Raw genomic sequence first — 24,220 nt, forward strand, 5'->3', positions numbered from 1 at the left:
TACTAGTATTAATTCCTTCTCTACTAAAATTTTTGTGTATGTATATTCCTTGAATACTTAAGATTAATGTACGTTTTCTATACAAGCATTTAAATTAATTTAACAGCTTAGTTTGACTCTGGAATTACTTTTTCCATTTTCTAAATCAATGACAAATTATAAACATTTAATAAATTAACAAACTTGTTTTTAATTCCTTGTACTAAGTAAAAAGGAAGTATTGTAATTGCGAAAAGTTTCAGGCAGCATATTTCAACGAAAATATCCATTTTGACCGCTATCGAAAGCAATTTAACGATGTTTTCCCGTGATATCTGTACGTAAGGACAGAATAAAATACTCTTTTCCTTCAAAAAAATTATAAAACTGTTTTAAAATTAATTCTAAAGAGAATTTTTCGTGACGTCTGTACGTGCCTACGTACGTATCTCGCATAACTCAAAAACGAGTAGCCTCAGAACGTTGAAATCTTGTATATAGGACTGCTATAACATGTAGATGTGCACCTCGTATTTTGGTTGAAATCGGCCGCACCAAACGTATATAAATATATTTATATATATATCCACTCTGTTACCCGGCTCAGTGATCTCAGTTTCTTTACTCTTATATGTTTGTAAAGTGTAAATTTTTTGCTTTAAAAATTATAATATTATGTTGTTTTTATCTTCCGGTTAAGGTTTTTATGCCTTTAGTAAATCTGTATGCAATATTTTTAGAATTATCAACAATTTCAAAGTTGTCTAAGTGCCGCTAAGCCTTTTTTTAATGGCCGCCTTTGATGTTTACATTTGAAACAGGAGACTAGTGGATTTGTTGCCAATCAAGAGAAACTTAGCTTCGCAACAACAAAGATAACGCATTCATTTATTATTGCCAATTATATCATGCCTAAATCTTTCGGGAATTTTTTCGAGGAAATAAGTGTTTGAAATTTACTTCGTAATTTTTAATATAGATATTTTGAGATTTATGAATTTTTGCCTTCTCGCGAAGTGAGAACTGAATTAATTCAATGAGAAATACTCAATCTTCCGCGAAAAACTGTTTCTTTTTTTGTTTTGTTTGCTTAATTTCATTTATACGTCATTCTAGCTTTATTATAGTATTTGAATAGAACATGCGGCAACGATTATACAATTCTATTCTTTAAATGATATAAATTTTGTACATTATGAATTATAATATGAACGAAATATAAAAGTTATCTGTTATATAATCATTGGATTAGATGACAGTTAAGTTAGTTTCCGTTATATAATTATTATATAATTTAACTGTTATATAATTATTAATACTGTTAAGTGAATCTAGTGCCAGAGTGTGGCTATGGTAAACAAATACTAGAGTGAATTTCAAAGAATGTATTTATTCTATTGTGGTTTATGCGCTGTCGGCGAAGTAGATTTAATTCAATCCAATAAGTTTCAATGAAATGCAAGAAAAATTGAGTATAATTTAATATTCCAATACAAGGAAGTCATGTGGTGTACACATCAGATTTTTTTACTTCCTTTTACGAAGTAAAAAGGAAGTATTGTAATCGTGAAAAGTTTCAGGCAACATATTTCAGCGCAAATATACATTTTCACCCCTATCGAATGCAATTTAACGATGTTTTTACTTGACATCTGTACGTAAGGACAGAATAAAGGACTATTTCCCTCGAAAAAATTGTAAAACTAATTTAAAATGAGTTCTGAAGAGAATTTTTCGTGGCGCCTGTGCGTACGTACTTACGTACTTATCTCGCATAACTCAAAATCGAGTAGCCTCAGAACGTTGACATTTTGTATATAGGACTGCTGTAACATGTAAATGTGCACCTCGTATTTTGGTTGCAATCGGCAGCACCAAAATTATATAAATATATGTACATATATATCCACTCTGTTACTCGGCTCAGTGATCTCAGTTTCTTTACTCTTATATGTTTGTAAATCGTGCATTTTTTGTTTCAAAAATGATTCAGTTATACTGCTCTTATCTTGCGGTTAAGGTTTTTATGCCTTTAGTAAATCTGTATGCAATATTTTTAGAATTATCAACAATTTAAAAGGTGTTAAATTGCTGCTAAGCCTAATAATTGTTTCCATGGCGGCCATTGCTTGTTTACATTTTAAACAGCAGAATAGTATATTTGTTGCCAATCTAGAGAAAGTAAGCTTCCAAATAACGCCTTCTTTTATTATTCGGAATTAAATCATGCTTAATCCATTCTGGAATTTATTCGAGGAAATAAGCGTTTAAGATTTACTTCATAATTTTCCATGCAGACATTTTGACATTTTATGTATTTTTGCCTTGTTGCGAAAAGAGAATTGAATTAATTGAATGAGAAATACTGAATCGTCTGTTCCTTTTTTGTTGCTGTTGTTCTTTGCTTAATTTGTTTTATACATCGTTTTAAATTTATTATGGTATTTGAATAGAACATGTGGAAACGTTTAGATAATTCCTAAGATGATATAAATTTTGTGCATTCTGAGTTAAAAACTGACATTAAAAATCTCTGAATTCAAGTACAGGATTCGTACAAGTACTTTCCATTCTAGTGGATTCTATTCCCTTGATCCTGAAGATTTAGAAAAATCAAGAATAGTATATTGGTAAAGGTCGCAATAGGCCGATTGCCTCTTACCCGAAGTTAAGCATAAGTTAAAAAATGATTGAAACGTCGCGCTGTTAAGTGAACCTAGGGCAAGAGTAGCGCTATGGTAAACATATATAGTGAATTTTAAAGAGTTCATTTATTCTGTTGTGGTTTGTGCGCTATCGACGAAGTAGATTTAATTCAATCCAATAAGTTTAAATGAAATGCAAGAAAAAATGTGTATAATTTAATATTCCGTACAAGGAAGTCATGTGGGGGAAACATCATATTTTTTTATGTTAGAAGAAAGATAAAATAGTTCGTGTATGTGAATTCCCGGTTATAAGATGACCGGATAATGGAAGCTTTACTTTAGTATATGATTGCTTTGAAAAAGAAAATACAAAATTATTGCTGAAAAATGTATTCCACTTTTCTTGTGAAGTAATTTCAATTTACTACTGAAATGATGCCGGCACATTTCCATTTGAAATGACTGCTTCACAAAATCGCAAGACACAAAAATATATATCTCCATTCTTTATTTCTGTAGAAACAATTTTCCTCTTTCTGAATAATATATTCCAAGGAAGAATATTTCGTCGGAAGTGGGGGATAATCAGAAGTACCAAAGACTGTTTAAAGTATCTTCGTTAAACTCACCGGAAAAGAGTTGTACATCTCATTAAAGTGTTCATATTTCGGAAACATTTGCCACGCGCTTTTTCTTATTATAATCACAGAAGGTAAACTTCCTAGTTAAAGTGCAAAATGCTCACCTTTCAAGTTCACTCGCTTCTTCGCATAATCTCTGAGGTGGAAACGAGACGTTAGCAGATGTTGGCTCTTAATTTCTATTCCAGAAGTTTCCGGAAACGTAGAAAATTGTTGAGGACTCTCTCCATTTCCAGTTCCACTTGGATCTCCCAAATGAATACGTTGTTCAGCTATCTTCAGCAGAGAGATTTGAGTAAAGGAAACTGTGCATAAAGGTAACCTGCAAAGATTAAAGAAAGAGGGGAAATGTTAAAATGTTATTTCTCGTTACTTACGGGAGCTTATGTTGCAACTTCCGCAAAGTTTTATTTTTGCAGATGAGATTTAAGGAAAATTATTGTTTTGAGATCTTAACTAAACATTCAAAAGAAATGGCATAAATGAATTCAAATCAGGAAAATATTTTTAATTATTCTGGCGTAATACGTATTTTCATTACACAATTATCGACGGAACAGAAGCAAGTCAGTTTCATTCTTGAAAAGTTATCTAATTTGACAGCCAAATTTTGGAATATACTACAAATAAAGCTATTATTGGTATTATTTATCAGAAAACTACTTCAAATGATAGAAACAGGTGATAAACCTACGTATTATCAAAGCAAAATTTATTCTTTCTTCTTCCATTTGTGTTAAAAATGTGTTAAATTTCTTAATAATTATGATCCCGTAAAATGTTTGATCAATATTTTACTTTTATTTTTGTCTCTTATATTTGTTAAAGTAAAAGGAATTAAATGGGCTAAAACTGAAGTGATTAACCTTTTGAAGACGGGATGGCTATTATAGAGGCCATAGAGTCCTCTCTTTGAAAAGACGGGGTTGCCCACTTTAGTGGCCATGTCTTTTTTCCCCATTGTCCAGGCTGAAACGTGGGGTGAAATGTCAAATTTGATGTCCCTGGGCTTTTAACCACTTATCTCTTTCAAAGGTCTTCCTTTTGCAACATAGATGCACCTCTTTGAGAATCCATTAAACTACACACGAGAATCTTTGTTGCAAATAGATTTCTTAAAGGGGGGAAAGCATTCGGTTCAAGATTCCCCGTCCTTTGGTAGCTTTTACTGATACCAAAACCACAGCCTCAAAAGGTTAAAGTAAAATTTCTATTCAATATACATGCTTGAGTATATATGTTACCGTGAAAGACGGAAATTGGAGAATGTCGACTTTCACCGGAGAATGTCAACATTCACCAATTACGTCGGTGAAAGATCGAATATTTCTTTACATTCTTGTACATTCGGACCCTCACCGGTGTATGTCGACAATCACAGATATGCTCTGGTGTAGGTCGAAAACATGCTCTGGTGTAGTATATGTACACGCTGCCATTCCAAAAGGAAGTGTTCCACAAATAAATGCAGTTATAAAAGCAAGGGCCTCTTGTGCAATTCAAAGTGTCCTAATAGTTTAAGTTGTTGCAATAAATAATATTTGAATCACATAATTTGGTAAGTTTATAACTTCTATTATTTTCCTTTCTCATTTTGAATGTACTGTGTGTTTTAAGTTTTTATGTTCTTAAGTCCTTATTCTGAGTCTCAAGTGCGTTGTTTCGCGAATGAATTACGGAGAAGGAAATATAATATTCTTATATGTTCAACATTCACTATTAATACATGGTGAATGTCTACATTCACCGGTGTCAGTCAGAAATAAGAGTATTTGGAAAATATTTGGAACATACACGAAGCGACTATGTGAATGTTGACATTCCAGGGGGAATGTCGACATTCTCCAGATTTCGGTGTTTCACCGTAGCATATACCGTAGTTTAACTTACTTTTCGAGAAATTTCTCTCTTCTCATTTACAAAAGTATCTGAAAAAATTTTAGGTATGGTATGGTATCTGAAAGGTATGGTATAGTATTTTAGGTATGATATCTGAAAACATTTTAGGTACATAAACCTAAACTTCTAGTCCATTTAATTCATAACATTTCATGGAATATTTTTTGAACGTTTATTAAAATTACTGTAGTGATATTTTAAGTTTCTTTCGTAACAGAAAAATTGAAAAAAAAATCAATTTTTCCAAATATATAGGACTGTAGAGACATTAGATATTTTTTGAAAGCAAGAGACTTGAAAAATGAGAAATGTCCTCGTCGGTACTTAAACCTCGGACCACTCGAATACGCGACGAGCGTGCGTACCACTACACCACGAAGGCATGCTAAGAATGCGAGAGAAATACCTTACATACTCTCCCTTTTAACTCTTTCGCATCGAAGTCACCCGTAACGCCCGTTCATTCAGGCAACGGCAAACCGCCCCAACGCCTCGTTTATTTTCTACCTAGTTCTTTCCCCTCCACGTTAGTTAGTGTATGGCTCATTGGTTTCGCGAGTTGTTAAAAGACATGTCAATCATTCTTTTGAAGCAAATAAAGGAGAAATACGGGAAGCTATTGACGTTCGCAGGTGCAATCCGGCCCTAAGGTGAAACTGCATACAATGGATGAAACCGCAGGGGGAAAGGAAAACTATTCCAAGACAAATTCACGGGCGTTTTCGATGTTTGTTGAAAACAGATTTGGTCGTCTCTCGATGCGAAAGAGTTAAAGGCGACTGGGTGGCCAAATTCTGGTAGCGGAGAATCATCATCCCCCATTCTTTCTAGTTCGGGCGCCACTGTAGAGACATTAGATAGTTTTTAAAGGCAGGGTATATGAGAAATAAGCAATGCTCTCGCCGGGAGTGGCACCTTGGACCTCTCGAATGTGCGCCGAGCGTGCTGACCACTACACCATGAAGACATGCTAAAAGGTCGGGAGAAATACCTTATAGGTTTAAAGTAATGCAAACACATGCAGAAGGAAAATCTGCTAAGCATGAATATTAAATTGCAAAATTGATCTCGTTCCCGAACACTTGATAAACATCAAATGGGTTTAACGTCACCTTCTGAACATCACCAAAAGTGTGCAATTAAACCTTCTGTTTAAAACATCTTTAGAAAAGTCAGTATACCATTAAACATCAGCTCGGGGTTCTTAAAAAGAAATTTCGATGTCACGCTATAGAACAAGAAAATCCATAATTCTGCTTCTAACGACTGGGGAGATAAAATAAATGCAGTTTTCGGAAGCTTAAAATATAACCTTTAAAATAAAGTAATAGAAGTGTTTTGAAAAATTACATTGAAAATGACGATTAGAACGTAGTTGGATAATTTAAGCAATACTAAATCTCTGATAAAATCTTCATTTTATTTTGTTTCATTAAAATGTTAAAATTTGTAAGGATTTTGTCTTCTCCAAGATTAATAGGTGAAGGTTTGTCTTGGGGAAGGCTATTAAAACTATGCCTATAACGCTTGTATGGAATTATCGTATTTGCTTACGAATACTTGATGCAAGCAGCTAGTATGCGCACTGAGAAGTGAAAGATTCGGGATTAAACTTTAAAACAATCGCAGCTAGAATGAATGCTCTGCCATTTCTTAATAGCCTATACAGGTTTAATGTTTGTTTGTGGATTTCTGATTGTAGTTATTTTATTTTGTGAGCCTTTTCTGAATCCTCTTATTTCTCTCGCATTTCACCTCTAGGATGCATATTAAGAGTGTTAAACAAGATTATTTAAGGAGGTTCATACACCTTAAACCCCTCAAGATCTTCGAATATGTGATTGTTGCAATAATTGGGATATTTTATTTCTTTTAAAAGCAATTACAGCTGACTACATAATACAGCTGCTTTGGAATCTAGTAACCAGAAAGTTTGAGTTGCCACAAATATTTTTGTAATTAAATCCTCTTTGTGATAAAATATTTCGCCGTGTTTCCACCTTGCGCGCATGATATTTGAAAAATGGCTAATGGTACATACTTGAAATTGGAAGGAATTCTTTATATGGGTACTATTGTCTAACTGAACCAAAAATCTGATGAATATTTTAATATTGAAAAATTTTATGGACGAAAACATTAAAAATTTTTTGAATAAAATACATTTTATAAACACAATTCAAAATAAAATAAAAATTTAACATGAAATTTTTAGAATTTTAAGTTCACAGTAGTTTACATATGTTATAAAAGCTATATACTAAATATGGAATTAAATTATGTAACAGAATGTTTCAAACTGTGCGCACAAGGTGGAAACATGACGAAAAATGTTGTCACAAAGCGGATTAAATTATAAAAATATTTGTGGCAACACAACCTTTCTGATTGCTATTTCAGAAAGCAGCTATATTATGTATCAGCTGTAAAAGGTTGGAAGTAATTGCTTTTAAAATAAATAAGTTATCCCAATTCTGGCAACAGTTACCTATCCGAAGATCTTATGGGGTTTAAGGTGTATGAGTCCCTTTAAACTGTTAGAGCAAAAACCGTTAGACAGAGCATAAGTTCGCTATTGCGAATACACGTTTGTTAGTTTATGCCAGCTGATAATCTTAACAGCGGCTGCGCATTCTTGCCATCGATTTAGTATCCTGCCGGTGTAGGTTTATAATGTATTTCTCCCGCCTTATTTACGTGGCTTCGTAGTGTAGTGGTCTGCAGGCTGGGCGCGTATTCCACAGGCCCGTGGTTCGATTCCTGGCGAAGGCGTTGCTATTTTTTCATTTTCTCTACTTCCAAAATACCTAATGTCTCTACAGTGGCGCCCGAACTAAGAGGTTAGTAAATGATGATTCTCTACACCTAGGATTTGGCGATTGGGTCCCCTAAAACCCTATTTACCCTTTAAAAGGGGAAGTATATAAGATATTTCTCCCGCCTTCTTAGCGTGCCTTCATGTTGTGGTGGTCTGCACGCTGGGAGCGTATTCTAGAGCTCCGTGGTTCGATTCCCGGCGAAGATCTTGCTCATTTTTCATCTTTACTGCTTCCAAAGTACCTAATGTATCTACAGTTTTTCTGAGTTAATCTGTTAGTTTAAACAGAATTGCACTACTCTTCATCTTTAAATTTAATATTTAATTATCTTTAAAGTTTTCACCGCAAGTGGTCTGTTTTTCGTGTAAACACATAAGCACGTACCAACTGTTGAATATTTTGTATTAAATAAAAGCGTCTTTTTCATCCTTTCCTGGTTATGTTCATCATCACACCTGCCCGAGAATTCGCAAGGTACAACACCCAAGAAGATCTAATTACATTTTATATTAGCCAAGAAAACTAGAACCTACAGGTTTTACAGAAATAAATGTAGATAAATTCTCGACTTCGAGGAATAGTACATTCTGCGTAATTTAGCAACATTTTATTTTATAGTGATCTTTCAAAGATGTCTAATTCATCAGTTGAAAAGAATTTGAAACAGTTTTAGAAAATCTAAATTTAAAATCGTCCGCAACAGATGACATACAATGGATGTACAAAAATATGGAAACACCTTGTGAAATGCATGTTTGAAAAGAAAGTTCGATTTTAATGAAATATGTAGGTGGCGCTGGCGTTTTTGACTACTGACGCCACCTATACAACTTCGTAAATGTGCTAAACAGTTCAGTTGTTGTCGGAGTACTGTTATGTGAGGTTGTCATTGCATTATGTCAGAGTTAACAGACTTCGAACGTGGGCAAATTGTTGGATCACGTATGGTAGGTGTTTCCGCAAGCAAGGTAGCCGAGATGTTTAGTGTTTCAAGAGGTACTGTATCGAAGATTTATTCCGCATATTTGAAAAGCGGAAAAACATCATCTGCTAAATCAAAGCGCGGACGAAAGTGTGTCCTGAGTGATCGTGACAGACGATCATTAAGGGCAATTGTGACGAAAAATAAGAAGACCACAGCTGCAAAAGTTACTGCTGAAATGAATGTTGTGTTACCGAACACTGTGAGTACCAAAACAATTAGAAGGTAGCTTCAAAAACAGGGAATTGCTGGCCGTGCTGCAATTGAGAAGCCACTCATCAGTGATGCTAATGCCCGTAGCAGGAAAAGGTGGTGTTTAAGTCATAAAGGCCTGGACTATAGAGCAGTGGAAGCGAGTAATAAGGTCTGACGAGTCTTCTTTCACATTGTTTCCCATTTCTGGCCGAGTTTACGTCTGGAGAACGCCATCTCAAGCCTATAATACAGACTGCTTGTTGCCAAGAGTGAAACATGGCGGGGGTTCTGTTATGGTTTGGGCAGCCATATCGTGGTTCTCTGCTAGCCCTATGATAACTGTGTCAGGGCACATGACTGCCAAGACTTATGTGAACATTTTGACCGATCAAGTTCATCCCATGGTACAAACTTTGTTCCCCGACGGTGATGGTGTCTTCCAAGACGACAAAGCCCCTGTTCACACAGCTCACATTGTCCAGGACTGGTTTTCTGAGCACGAGGATGAGTTGTCCCATCTCCCCTGGCCACCACAGTCACCAGACCTGAATATTATCGAACCTTTGTGGTGTACATTGGAACGGAAAGTGCGTTCTCGTTATCAACCGTCAACATCGTTATCTGAACTTGCCACCGTTTTGCAGGAAGAATGGTATAATATTCCCTTCGCAAACATACAGGAAGTGTTTTTATCCATTCCAAGAAGACTGCAAGCTGTTTTGGATGCTAATGTTTATAGTGATGGTAATTTATCATTTTTTTTTCTCCTTCGACATACGAGATCTTAAATGACAACTTGCTTTTGGCATTATATATTAAACTACACTAATTTCTGAAAAATAAATATCTATCAAAGTTTTCCCTGAGTCGAAAGTATAATATGTATATCATACAAGTAGCATTTACTATCAAAAACTAAAATTTCCAGTATGAGCTGTGAACACTTCTTTTTTTTTTCTTTACTAGCTTTGCTGCGAAAAATGTTATTTTAATTAAAATTTGTTTCTTATGAGGTTCTTATAAAATTAAAATTTCATTTATTGCTGATAAAAGATGCTGAATTCCAGAAAGTCTACTTTAGTTAGTTTATATTGAACGCTGAAGCAACGGAATGAACGAGATTTTTCAATCGCGTAATCGTACTAAAACACCTGTATAAGATCAATCTGATAATCATCCGATTTTAAACACTAATATTTATGTATGCTACGGTGAAACACCGAAATCTGGAGAATGTCGATTTTCACCGGTGAATGTCAACATTCACATAGTCGCTTGGTGTACGTCCGAAATATTTTCCAAATACTCTTATTTCTGACTTACACCGGTGAATGTCGACATTCACCACGTACTAATGATGAATGTTGAACATATAAGAATATTATATTTCCTTCTCCGTAATTCATTCGCGAAAAAACGCACTTCAGACTCAGAATAAGAACTTAAAACACACAGTACTTTCAAAATGAGAAAGGAAAATAATAGAAGTTGTAAACTTACCAAATTATGTGATTCAAATCTTATTTATTGCAACAACTTAAACTATTATGACACTTTGAATTGCACAAGAGGTCCTTGCTGTTACAACTGCATTTATTTGCGGAACACTTCCTTTTGGAATGGCAGCGTGTAATAAACTCCTCTCTTTTCGACCTACACAAGAGCATATCTGTGATTGTCGACATACACCGGTGAGGGTCCGAAAGTACAAGAATGTAAAAAAAATATTCGATCTTTCACCGACGTATTTGGTGAATGTTGACATTCTCCGGTGAAAGTCGACATTCTCCGATTTCTGTCTTTCACGGTAACATGTACACAAAATATGAAAAGAAAAATAGCATCGGTTAATAGTACTGACATAAGTTTTGAGTATTTCTAATAGATTTACTACAATGATTTTACGACTGGGTGACTATTTTATAACTTCTAAGGGATATAGGAAATTGATCAATAAATCTCCAGTTCTTAAACAACGACTTTTAGAGGCAAATCTCTGACTGATCATTGATCAACTTCTGGAAGAAGGTGGTTCGTTCATGATGCATTCTCAACTTTCCTGAAGGATCTTATTTCATTCACAAACTCATATTTACAGTAACGTGTAATCTGCAAAGGATTTTTGAAGCTTTTCGGACATTTTGTAGATGAAATTCTGCTTGTAAAATAAAATTTAATGCATAATATTTACTAATATACATTGTAGAATATATACTTAGTTTTACTAATCAGTTATTTTATATTAATTTTGCTCTCTTTTTTGCTTTCCATTTTCTAGACAGAATGCTAATTTTTAGTTCGCACGTTTTCAAATGAGGTAGAAAGAGAGTATTTAAGCCAGGATTTTACAGCGAGAATCAGAGCGTATTCCGCCTGCTGAAGGCTACGTTGCTGCTTGGTTCACTTGAGAAATGGCTATCTGGGGATTTGCGTTATTGTTGTCATTAGGCTTGCTACGCCGAAATTAGATTTTTCAGCCAATTTGCATGTTTGGTTTTTGTGTACCCTCCTGGCTAAATTAAAATTAATTTAGTCTAACTTCACTTCTCTTAAGTTTTAAGTTACGCAACAAATGCTGGCTGATTCTGCAAGCAGGAGCAGTGACTTTTGTTATTCTTTTATCTGAGTTAAATTATAAGGTATTTCTCTCACTTCCCTAGTGGTGCCTTCGTGGCGTAACGGTAGCACGCTGGGCCGGTATTCCAGAGGTCCGTGGTTTGATTCCCAGCAAAGGCGTTGCTAATTTTTCCTCTCTCTGGCTTCCAAAAAAATCCTAATGTCTCTACAAGTGGCGGCCGAACTAAAAGGGTTGTGGATGATAATTCTCCGCACCCAGGATTTGGCGACTAGGTTCCTTAAAACCCTAGTCGCCCTTTAAAAAGGAGAGTATATAAGGTATTTCTCCCACTTCCCTAGTGGTGCCTTCGTGGTGTAACGGTATCACGCTGGGCCGCTATTCCAGAGGTCCGTGGTTCGATTCCCGGCGAAGGCATTGCTAATTTTTCCTGTCTCTGGCTTCCAAAAAAATCCTAATATCTCTACAAAATAAAAAGATTTTTTACACGCTTTCCTCGTGTCTTTCTTTATTTTCTAATGATAAGGCACTTAAGTTTTAGGTAAAATGGTCTTAGTTTATGTTACCAAAAGTAATGAAACTCTATAATATACACCATTTCAGGAAATCGTCTTTATTCATTGAAAAATTAATTTATTTGCAAATATTCTGAAACAGCTTCTTCCAGGTGTGTATTTTAAATGAAGCCTTTTTGATACTTTTTTGATCACAGAAATATGCATTAGAAAAATACAGTGAGTAATGCATAAAATGTGTAATGCCTTGACACCATTATACTAAGTAACAGTGAAACACAAACTGTTTATTTTTCAAACATTTTATCCTTTTCATTCTCTAATAAGAAAGAATTTAACAAATGCATACTTTCTCAAAACAATTTCTTTCAATTCTTGTTCAAAAATGAATGCCGAAAACAATATATTTCAAAAATAATCCTCTTTGCTTTAGAAAAAATCCATTCCTTCGTATTCTGATAAATTAAAGATTTTTTTTTTTTTTTTAAATTACCTTATACCAATATTTTTTCTTTGTCAAGAAAGGTCTTTGTGCAGTATTATAATTTTTGCTTGAAATATTTTAGGGATTTTATCGCATCTTTTAACCTGAAGAAACTATTTTGATGTTTATGAAAGTGTAAAAATTTTTCTCGTAAATTTGCTTAATAAAAAAGAATGGTGGAATTGTCTGTATATACTTAAATACACAAATACTGTTCATAATGTTCAAGTTATAGTTTTATTTATTTGAAAATAATCGCTTCAACTAAAGAAGAGATTTTTTAAGTGTCATTATCTACACATTATTAAGTAACTTGTTTGTAAACTTACAAGGATTACATAAGTTTTAAAATCTTTGTTTTCTTATTTAAAACTGCTTTCATAAACCTGTTATTTACTTCATTCAATGAATACCCATTTTCAGCTTACATCAATTCTTTTGAAACTATCGTCATATTGATTTTTTACTTCCTTGTACGAAAAATTATAAAACTGCTTTAAAATGAATTCTGAAGAGAATTTTTCGTGGCGTCTGTACGAACGTATGTACATACGTATCTCGCATAACTCAAAACGGAGTAGCCTCAAGAACGTCGAAATCTTGTATATAGGACTGCTATAACATGTAGATGTGCATCTCGTATTTTGGTTGCGATCGGCCGCACCAAACCTGTATAAACATATTTATATATATATCCACTCTGTTACCCGGCTCAGTGATCTCCGTCTCTTTACTCTTACATGTTTGTAAGTTGTACATGTTTTCCTTTAAAAATGATTGAATTATGTTGTTCTTATCTTCCGATTAAGGTTTTTATGCCTTTAGTAAATCTGTATGCAATATGTTTAGAATTATCAACAATTTTAAAATTGTTTAAGTGCCGCTAAGCCTAATAATGTTTTTGATGGCGGCCATTGCTTGTTTACATTTGAAACAGCAGGATAGTGGATTTGTTGCCAATCAAGAGAAACTTAGCTTCGCAACAACAAAGATAAACGCCTTCATTTATTATTGCGAATTAAATCATGCTTAATCCTTTCTGGAATTGTTTCGAGGAAATAAGCGTTTAAGATTTACTTCGTAATTTTTAATACAGATATTTTGAGTTTTTATGTATTTTTGCCTTCTCGCGAAGTGAGAACTGAATTAATTGAATGAGAAATACTCAATCGTCTGTGAAAAACTGTTTCTTTTTTGTTTTAATTGCTTAATTTCTTTTATACATCGTTCTAGCTTTATTATAGTATTTGAATAGAACATGTGACAACGATTAGATAATTCTTTAAATGATATAAATTTTGTGCATTCTGAGTTATAATATGAACGAAATATAATACTGTTAAGTGAACCTAGCGTCAGAGTGTCGCTATGGTAAACAAGTGAATTTTAAAGAATGCATTTATTCTTTTGTGGTTTATGCGCTGTCGGCGAAGTAGGTTTAATTCAATCTAATAAATGAAATGCAAGAAAAAATGCGTATAATTTAATATTCCGTGCAAAGAAATCATGTGGTGCACACATCCAATTTTTTTGTTTTAATTTAGTTTTACATTACCAGCATGATCACCAACAACAATGTACTGTTTCGAAATAAAATTTGCAAGGTTTATTTATATTAATAAACCAGTTATTTTATGTTCCGAATCTATAATTCGTTTTGCTCTTTCCGGTTTCCTGCCCGAATGAAAATTAGATTGTGTGTATTTAAATGAGGTTTAAAATTGTTTATATAAAGCGTGTTCTGCCTGCTGAAGGCCACGTTACTAGTTGTTATTCTAAGATAAGCTATCCTGTTTATGGCGTTGCTTTATTGGTGTCGACAGTGCTGTCAAAACGGTGTAGGCATATCCCTTAGCAGCCCTTACTCTGCATAGCACAGTTAATAGCTAATTAGATTTAGTTCTAAATTTAAAATTCTGTATTGAGTTCACACCACAAATGCTCGTTGATTTGTAAGTACCAGGTTTGCCTTTTGTTCAGCTATTTAGTTTTAGGTAACAGGATCTTTTACACTCTTCTGAAGTTTTGTTCCATCTTATGAATAGCAATATATCCCTTCCACGTCTGTTTGAGTATTTGCCACAAATTACATTTAGTTACGGGAATAATCGCTTCAAAATAAATAGAAAATTTAAAGCAACTGTTTGTGTTCTTTAGTGCATTCGTAAATTAAAAGGGAAATGGGATTTAATAAATTCTTAGTCTATTTATTTGTTGAGTAGAGCAAGTTATCAAGTATGAAATAAGCATGTCCAGTATAAAACATATATGCATCTGAAATTTTAAATTTTAAGAATATTTTTGATAATTACTGCATTTATATTTAATAAATGCTACATTCGCACTTAATTACAAATTACTGGAATGGCTAAATCTAAATTTCTTTCTGGAGATAAAAATGTCCCTCCCTCGCACAGTGCTCGTTTTTAAATCGTTGAGTGTGCTAATCAAAAATTCGTTAAAGTTTTAAAAATATGAAATGGATAATAAAACAAATTCTTAATTCCAAAATCGGGGCTTGCAGATGCCCATATTCGAGTGGAGGACTACGTTATTCAAAATTTGATGTCTCTGGGTACCGTTGTTTTATCACAATGCGAAAACATGCATGCATTTATGCAGATTCTTCATTATTTAATTTCTTTAAATATAATGCAAGGCGATAATATTTGGTGGCAACAATTTGAATACTGAACCGACATTTATAGTGAATCAACGTAAAATGCTTAATCGAATTTAATAGTCTTTCTGGGGAAATTGCCCCTGACAAATAAACCTTACAACATGTAAATTTAAAGAAAGAGAGATAGAATTATGAGTAAAGAAAGATTTCTTTTAAAACATGATAGAATCCACATATTTAATCACGTTTCAGAGCTATTTGATTGTTTTAACGCCTGGACGACTTTGGATAATATAAATATTTTGAATAATGTAAGTAGTAATTTCTTCGAGCAAAATTGACATCTATCTTAAAATTTGGATCAATTTGTGCTTTATTCTAGTGTTGGTTTGGTTACATGGGCAAAAGTCAGTCTTAGTTAGAGGTTAATATTGAAGACTGCATATAGAATTATGAACAGTAACAGTCAGCAAACGCTCATGAAGTCCTTATTGTCCAAACCTGTCAAAATTTAAATCAGAACTCTATGAAAGCCGAATTTCATTTTTTTATCATTTGACAGCATATGACGTCTGTCTATGCCTCAAGGATGATTAAATGTGATTACGGTTTCCATGTTCATTTACTTCGCATTACTATCTATCTTTGTTCGTTTATGTTATTTCTGTTTCAAGTATGACTGAAGCCGTACAGTCTTCAAAATTTTTATTAAATTAAAATTTGTATCCCCAAACCCATTTACTTTATATCTTTTAGTTATTTTTGTAAGAAATATTCATTACTAGCAAGTTTAATACTACTTTATTGAGTGTACAAAACTACTTGTTATGCAGAATTTAACTGATCTAGTCAAGTCTTTTAAGGGGACTCATACACCTTAAACCCCTCATGATCTTCGAAAATGTGACTGTTGCAAGAATTGGGATATTTTATTTATTTTAAAAGCAATTACTTCCAACTTTTTACAGCTGACTACATAATATAGCTGCTTTGAAAACTAGTAACCAGAAAGTTTGTGTTGCCACAAATATTTTTGTAATTTAATCCTCTTTCTGACAAAATATTTCGCCATGTTTCCACTTTGCGCGCATGATATTTTAAAAATAGCTAATGGTATATACTTGAAATTGGATGGAATACTTTATATGGACACTATTTTCTAACTGAACCAGCAATCTGGTGAATGTTTTAATATTGAAAAATTTTATGGACGGAAACATTACAAATTTTTTTAATAAAATACATTTTATAAACTCAACTCCAAATAAAATAAAAATTTAACATGAAATTTTTAGAATTTTAGGTTCACAGTAGTTTCCAAATGTTATAAAAGCTGTATATTAAATATGGAATTAATTTATGAAACAGAATGTTTTAAACTGTGCGCGCAAGTTGGAAACATGACGAAAAATGTTGTCACAAAGCGGATTAAATTATAAAAATATTTGTGGCAACACAAACTTTCTGATTATTATTTCAGAAAGCAACTATATTATGTAGTCAGCTGTAAAAAGTTGGTAGTAATTGCTTTTAAAATAAATAAGTTATCCCAATTCTTGCAACAGTCACCTATTCGAACATCTTATGGGTTTTAAGGTGTACGAGTCCCCTTAAGTAAGGAATCATTTTTCATAGTGAAAGAGATTCCATAAACAACCATTCAGGTTACACTGTAGAAACTAATTAGGTTATTTTGAAACAAGATATGTGAAAAATATACAACGTCCTCGTTGGGACTCAAACCTGGGCCTCTCGAATACACGCCGAATGTGCTACCATTACACCGCGAAGACGTACTGGAAGGAGGGAGAAAATACCTTATATAATCCCCCCCTCAGTAGCGTTCCTTCAAGCAAAAAATATACAGCATCAGAAACTCCCCAAAAGCAGCACACATCTTTACAGACAGTCTTTCAGCGATGCATGTCATGCCAAACCCGCACCACTGATCAAAATTAAGGCAGCAGATTACAAAAGGAACTTCAGCATCACAAAATCAACACTTCTTTATCACTTGGCTGAAGGCCCATGCAGGGACAAAAGGCAACGAGGAGGCTGACATCCTTGCCAAAGAAGCAACTAGGGGTCAATGCACAAAATTTATCAGTACCATGGCCTTGCTCGCATGTTAAAAAATCATAAGCAACAAATCTAAAGCTGAATGGCAGAACTGGTGGGACAACGCCGAACAAGGAAGGAGGACACATTAGTTGTTCCCAAAAGTAGGCACAGCACCCAAGAGAAATAACGTGGTTCTTACAGGGCATGACCCTTTTCCCACGTACTTTTATGCAAGGAAATTAGCAACTTCAGATCAGTGTGCATGTGGAGAAAGAGGCATTCCCGAACACTATCTATTCAAATGCCCCCTCACAGCTGAACATCATCTAAAAGTCACGAATTCAAAGAGTGAAGTGACTCCCTTTATTAGATACGCTACCAAGAACAACCATCTCAGAAAAAAAATCATAATTATAATGAACTTTCTGTCCACAAGAGGCACTGAGGTATGCAACACAGCCTAGAATAATATAACAAAGCTATTGCTTAAAACATTGTATGTAAGCAGACCTGAAGCGCTACTTCATAGCATGTAAGTGCGAAAGGCACCAACTGTGAAAACATCAATGTATATTTAAGGGAAAAAGAAAGGCACTGCCCGCGGTGTGGTAAAATACAAAGCATTGCAAGCAACGCCTGACAGAGTCTCCTGTAAGTCCTGTGGGGTGTAATTATCTGGATATCTAGTGCGGCTGGACAACACCCACATTGCCAATGGTTAAACAATGGTGTCCATCGCACTTCTGCGTATCCATATCCCTATATACCCCCATTTCAAAGGGCGACTGAGGATTAGGGGACCCAGTCGCCAAATCGTGATGGTGACAAATTATTGTCAACCACTTTGGGTTCTGGCGCGACTGTAGAGTCCGGAATTGTAGAATTTTCGAAGTCCGGAAACTAAAGAAATCCACAATGCCCTCGCCGGGACTGGAAACTGGACTTCTTGAATATGCGCCGAGTAAGCTTCCGTTACACGGAAGACGGAACAATGCTGGAAGAAGGGGCACATATTTCTACGCAAGAAATGTGGCAAATTCTGATATCTGTATATATGGGGTACAGGGAACTCCTTAACTGAGGATATTCACATAAAATCCCCAAGAACTGACCTCCTGGCATTCCAAAGGTTTTTAATTAAAGATAAACGTCAATATCCAAAGTTTCAGAAAATTATGCAACGACTCTCTTCCTACGGCCTAGATCTCTGTCAAGTGTAAGTCCACATACAGTTTAAACTTAGTGAACTTCTACATGCTGTGATCATGGACAAAATGGCTCCGCTCGTGAACTTTATAAACTGCAATAAACCAATATATTTGAAATAGCCCATGGACACACACCTCTTTAGCATTATTATAACAATTCATTTTAACATTGTGTAGCCAGTACTAATTATAATTATCTCATTATGTTTATTTGTTTATTAATTATGGTTTATCTCATTTTCGTTGCACCAAATCAGATGTTCCATTTATCTTGTGAATCTCAAATTGTATTCCGACTATTTTGTAATCTACTTATGCCCTACACCATTATTTTTAATAAATATTGGAAGCGGGGCGCACTGTGGAATTGCACGATGTACCATAATAGGCAAACTCTAGACCTTTTAAAAAGCTTCAGTCTATGCAAATTCTTATAAAACTTGCAATTACACCCCTCTTTTTTTTTTCTCAAACAGTTAGTACGGGAATGCATTACCAGTTGACCTATGGTACATCGCTGGTGTCCCCCCCATACTTTACCTTTACCTTATAACAGTAACTGAAAATGTTTTATGTATCGAAATTTGGTTGGGTTGTAATGTTTAAAGATAAGACTATGAAAATGAAGCTATGCGCATTGACCAAAATAGTTAGACGTCTTGAACTATGCAAATTAACATTAACAAATATCCAGTAATTTTAAAACGTTACAACATCTGTTTCCTAAATTCTCTTGTTTTCATTCTCTTGATTAAGATTGTAAATGTTGAAATCTCATAAGATTGTAATCTCATAAGATTATAAATCTCATACTGTTGAATCTCATACGTTGAACCTCATCTGTTGAATCTCATAAGATTGTAAACGCTGAAAGCTAGTTAATATTCTCTCTATTTCACACTAATGCAGTGAAAAAAAATGGCGCAAAATTTATTTGATCTTTTTTCTAGTAATCTTAAACTTTTCTTTTAACTCGAAACTAGAATATCAGTTTCGAAACATTTTTCATGCCTACTTTAGTTACATATTTTCAAAAAATCATTCGTGAACTGCAAGATACTTTGGATACAATCAAGTACTAATGCTGTATACTGCAATTTAAAGTATCACTTCCCACATGATACCTTTGACAAAGAAATACTGAGACCTTTTGTTTGTGTGACTTTCATACAATGTCCCGCTGAAATCCATTGCCTGCAGTAAAACGCTGGTAACGTTCCCCAATGATGTTTATATGCATAGTGTAGAAAAATACTACTACAGTCCATACGGAAAAATTTTGGAAATAGATGACTTGCAGGGAATAGATTGAATTTCTACCAAATTTCTCATAAGGTTATGATGATAAAAAGGACTTAATTCAGACTTTTAAAAGCTATTGTCTTATACACCTATTATCATAATATCCGTCTACTGAATAAACAAGGAAAAGAAAGAAAAAAGATAAATTTTTATTATTATAATTTTAAAAAAATTAAAAAAATCAAATAATGAAATACAGTTCTAGTGGTACTAAGATACTAGTTGAATCTTTATTTATATGGGTACAAATAATGCAGGATTTCTATTTAAAATACAAGACCACTTAATTTGATTAATACCTTGGTAACGTTTATTTTGTGTAATCTTATATTTTTCTTATTTTAATTTGGGGCCCACCAGCGGCCGAGCGGTAAAGTCACTGAACACTGGTAGTTCGGTCCGAGGTTCGAATCCCGCGAACGGGCTGGCTGCATGGGCGTTTTCGTGGTTTTCCCCATGTGTAACGTGTATACGAGCCAGTTTCCCTTAGAAAGTCCTCCACGAAGGCATCCCTCCCCTTAGGCAGATAGCCCTCGAGGCTTTGCCATAATCACACACACACACTTATTTTAATTTGAAAACAGCTTTTGATAATTTGCCAAATTAAAACAGGTGAAAATATTTTCACTAAAACCTACAATACTAAATTTGCCTAGCATCTGAGGATTAATTTCCACATGTTACATGAGGAAATTGCTGATTTCAAGTGCGTAGTCACGGCAAGACAGAATTCAGAAAATAGTAAGTGGCAACAGTAAGAAAACATTTTAAAAAGGAATTTTTAGAATAACAATAACTGAAGAAATATGTAAGGTAAAATAACGCTACACTCATTCTTTTTAGCAAATCTAAGTGTTTGGGAATTAATTTCTTGCGTTCAGACATAGCCAATACTTATGAAACTCAAAATTTAGTGAAACGTGTTTCGTATAAATTCTAATATGTTGAAATATTTACTTGTTTTGATTCAAGTAGTACCCTAGAAATCTTATTTGACATGTAGCAGGTTAATTAGTAGCTCCTAATTTGATATTTAATAGCACAATTAATTCGTAAATAATTCTGAAACTATAATTCAGTAAAATATAATGATTCCGAAAAATATATTTTATATTTATATGATAATTAGTTTCGTCAGAATAGTATACAGTACAATACTCGAATTATGAAATCATTAAATGTAAAAAGGCATTAAGTTCTAAATCAAAATTGTTACTTATTACAGTAATTATTATGATAAATTATATTTGAACAAATTATGTATCTACATCTTTCAAGCAATTTTGTTGTATTTCAAATTTCTTTCTGTTAGAAGCTAATAATGTTTACGATGTTTTCCTTTATTACAAACAGATACAGATACTTCAAAATAACTAAACGTTGTTATTAAATTTTGTTACTTGTAAATGTTAGCTAGTTACATTTATTGAATTCTATTGGAATGTGAAAAGACAATTATATATAATAAATACTTCTCATAACCATATATTTAATTAACGTGGTGCATTTTGAATTGTGTTTGATATAAATAGCAGAAATGCTAAATTTTAAAATGTATTCTTCACCGTACATTTTACAGTGAACAAATGTATTCTTCACTGTAATTCTTCACTCTTCAAGTGTAAGAATCACTTCATCAGTAAAGTGCAAATTCTTACATTTTCTTTTGCCAATCTGCGTCATTCTTATATGCCAATCAATAAACAACACCAACATGGAAGAAACACAACCTCCAATTTCTTGCAGAAACTGATTCTAATCTTTATCTAAATAAAAATAAAAATAATCGAAACTGGTCTAGTTGTTTTTGTTCTTAATCCTTAAAACAAAAGTCTTCTTTTCTTTTAGGGAATAAAACAAAAGAAAAGAATTTTAAAACTAATCCCCCTTCAGTTTCACTGAAGAAACGAATTTAATGGAAAGGAAAACCTAAACGTCTTCACTTTATTAAAACAGAAGTAATTGCGATTTTCATTAGATTTCTAAATATAAATTTAAGAACAAACGAATGGAGCAAATTAAAGCAAAAAATATTTGGAATTGAGAAACAGAAATAATAACAAAAGATTTAACCTTAAGATTAATTATAAAAGAAAAATGAGACTTTGAATTTTGCAGGCAACTTGACGTTTTGTGTTTATGACTCTTTTCTTTTTACTTGGATTAGTATCTTCATGCGTGTCACAAGTTAAGTTTTGAACCGCGTATTTCGTCTTTGAAACATTACTAAATCTTATGCTTATATTAAAACATTATCACCCAATCCATTTATTTCACCAAGAAAAAGTGCATTAAACGCACAGGCGGCTAAGCATGAAGATGGCTGAACACGGGTAGTTTGATTCAGTATGCGGACGAATAGCTGGCTGCGGGGGAAACTTCTTAGGGTTTTCGTTACATATAACATGAATACAAGCCATTTTTTCTTAAATGTTCTCTAAGAATCCCCCCTTATGCAGGTAATACTCGTATGTCGTGGTCCAAGCAATAAAATCCGAACAAGAGTATGTTTTTGTTAACCCTTCTAATCTGAATGCCAGATCAGGACAACTAATTTCATCGTGGCCAAGAGGCGAGGCTCAATTCCATTCCTTGGTAAGACCTCGGCCAGCAGAGCTTGCATAGATCCATCCTATAGTTGACTGGAAATCTCATTGGGGACGAACGCGACGATCCCCGACCCCATTCAAGGAAGTTATATTTCTCAAATGCTGGATATCCATCTGCAGACACCCATCGTCTACATTGGGCATACCCATTAATTTCCTTCTCTAATGTGATTTGAATATTTCATACAATCTTGTCTCATTGCTTTGCACGGAGGTATGTGAATCAGGCTGGATATCATCGAGCTGTCTACAAAAGCAAACTAAAGTGTGTTTAGTTTACTACTAATTTAGAGCAATAAAGAAATATATAATACATATGTAAGATATATGTAACACATAACAAAATAGGATACATGCTTTAAAAACAATAATTGGCGACCTCAAAATTAACATTCTAGATTTGGTAATCTTCCACGGAATTCATCCGTTCTCTCAAATTCGAGATTTTTTTATGTTATGTAACGCTGGAAAAGTTCAACTAAAACTAATATTAACGAACCATAGCTTGTCTCTAGAGTCGCGTTTACTAAACTAAACTCAGTAGCGCAACAGCCCTAGAGGGCCAAGGCCAGCAGTGCCCCGAAATCTGCTTTCTTGACCGTGGGCTCCGGGATGCGTAGGCATTTGCCCTGAACAAGTGGTCAGCTTGTCGCAGAACCTCCAGTGTTTAGTTTCCAAGTGAACTTGGTACTCATTTTATCGACCCAAGGGATGGAAATCAGGGTATGAAAGGCTGAGTCGACCTTGCCCAGCTCGGGGATCGAAACCAGGACCTGTGGTGCTGCTACATTATACGCTAACCACTAGAATCTCACCTACTCTGGTATAAATACCTCTGGCGAGCTAATGACGTCATTATTCTGCCAGCTTCTACATTGTTAATACCTTCTCGCTTCGCTTCTCTAAAATGCTTCCGTCATTCTTGTTGAAAGCCAATCAACGGAGAAACTAATCATATTTCATTATGATTGAATCATATAAATGTATCGGATTTCATTATGATTGGATAAGTATCTACGAAGATGATTTTATATGCATGGGAGTAAAGACTGGAAACTCTTCAAGTTCGTGTTTTGTTATCTTCCTCTGTAAGCCTTCACCATAAGTCACAACGACTGCAAGCTGATTCCTCTTCTGTGTTTCAAATATGTTACATCATATATATATATTTTACATCATATATGTATATATATATATGATGTAAAATATGAAAGAAAACTATACTGTATTTTGGAAATACCCTCTTTTATTCATCATCTTAATTTGGCAACTTCCCCTTCCTGCCCTAAAATTATTTATTGTTTATCATATATGAATCTAAACTGTATCATCTATCATGCCATCTTATGTACCGCGTAACATTGCGGAGATTTTTCATCCAATCACAGGTCAAAATTTCAACAAAGAACCGACTCTATATCTCTAGCTTTTCTTAATACGTGCTGCTTTGCATCGCTACTGAAAACGTGCATCGCTCTTTCCGCTGTGTTGTTTCTCGACAAAAAACACCGAATATTTTCCTAAAATAAAGAAGTCCGTTTACTTATATTTAATATTATGATTATGTGTAATGTGTAATGTGTAGGTCAGTAAGTAATGCTCCCTTGTGGACAGTAAATCAACCACAATATTGCAGCTTCTTTCTGTTACTAAGTAAATTTCTAACTGGAATGACTTTCT

At 34.0% G+C, this 24,220-nt stretch overlaps 1 protein-coding gene and 1 non-coding gene across 2 annotated transcripts in view; one reads left to right on the forward strand and one right to left on the reverse strand.

Moving 5' to 3' along the window:
* The window catches only part of LOC118204259 (uncharacterized), a 428,384-nt gene that overhangs the window by 182,200 nt on the left and 221,964 nt on the right, over positions 1-24,220 (reverse strand). Inside the window, exon 3 of the mRNA XM_085824339.1 lies at positions 3,373-3,590. The gene's annotated coding sequence lies outside the window, so the exon portion shown is untranslated. The remainder of the gene's footprint in view (positions 1-3,372; positions 3,591-24,220) is intronic.
* On the forward strand, positions 12,084-12,155 carry TRNAS-GCU (transfer RNA serine (anticodon GCU)). The gene has a single exon. It is a non-coding gene; the product is annotated as a tRNA-Ser (tRNA).

The sequence above is a fragment of the Stegodyphus dumicola genome, chromosome 9 (assembly GCF_044657685.1).
Source record: "Stegodyphus dumicola isolate Sdum_Otavi_A_Nest chromosome 9, ASM4465768v1".
Lineage (NCBI taxonomy): Eukaryota > Metazoa > Arthropoda > Arachnida > Araneae > Eresidae > Stegodyphus > Stegodyphus dumicola.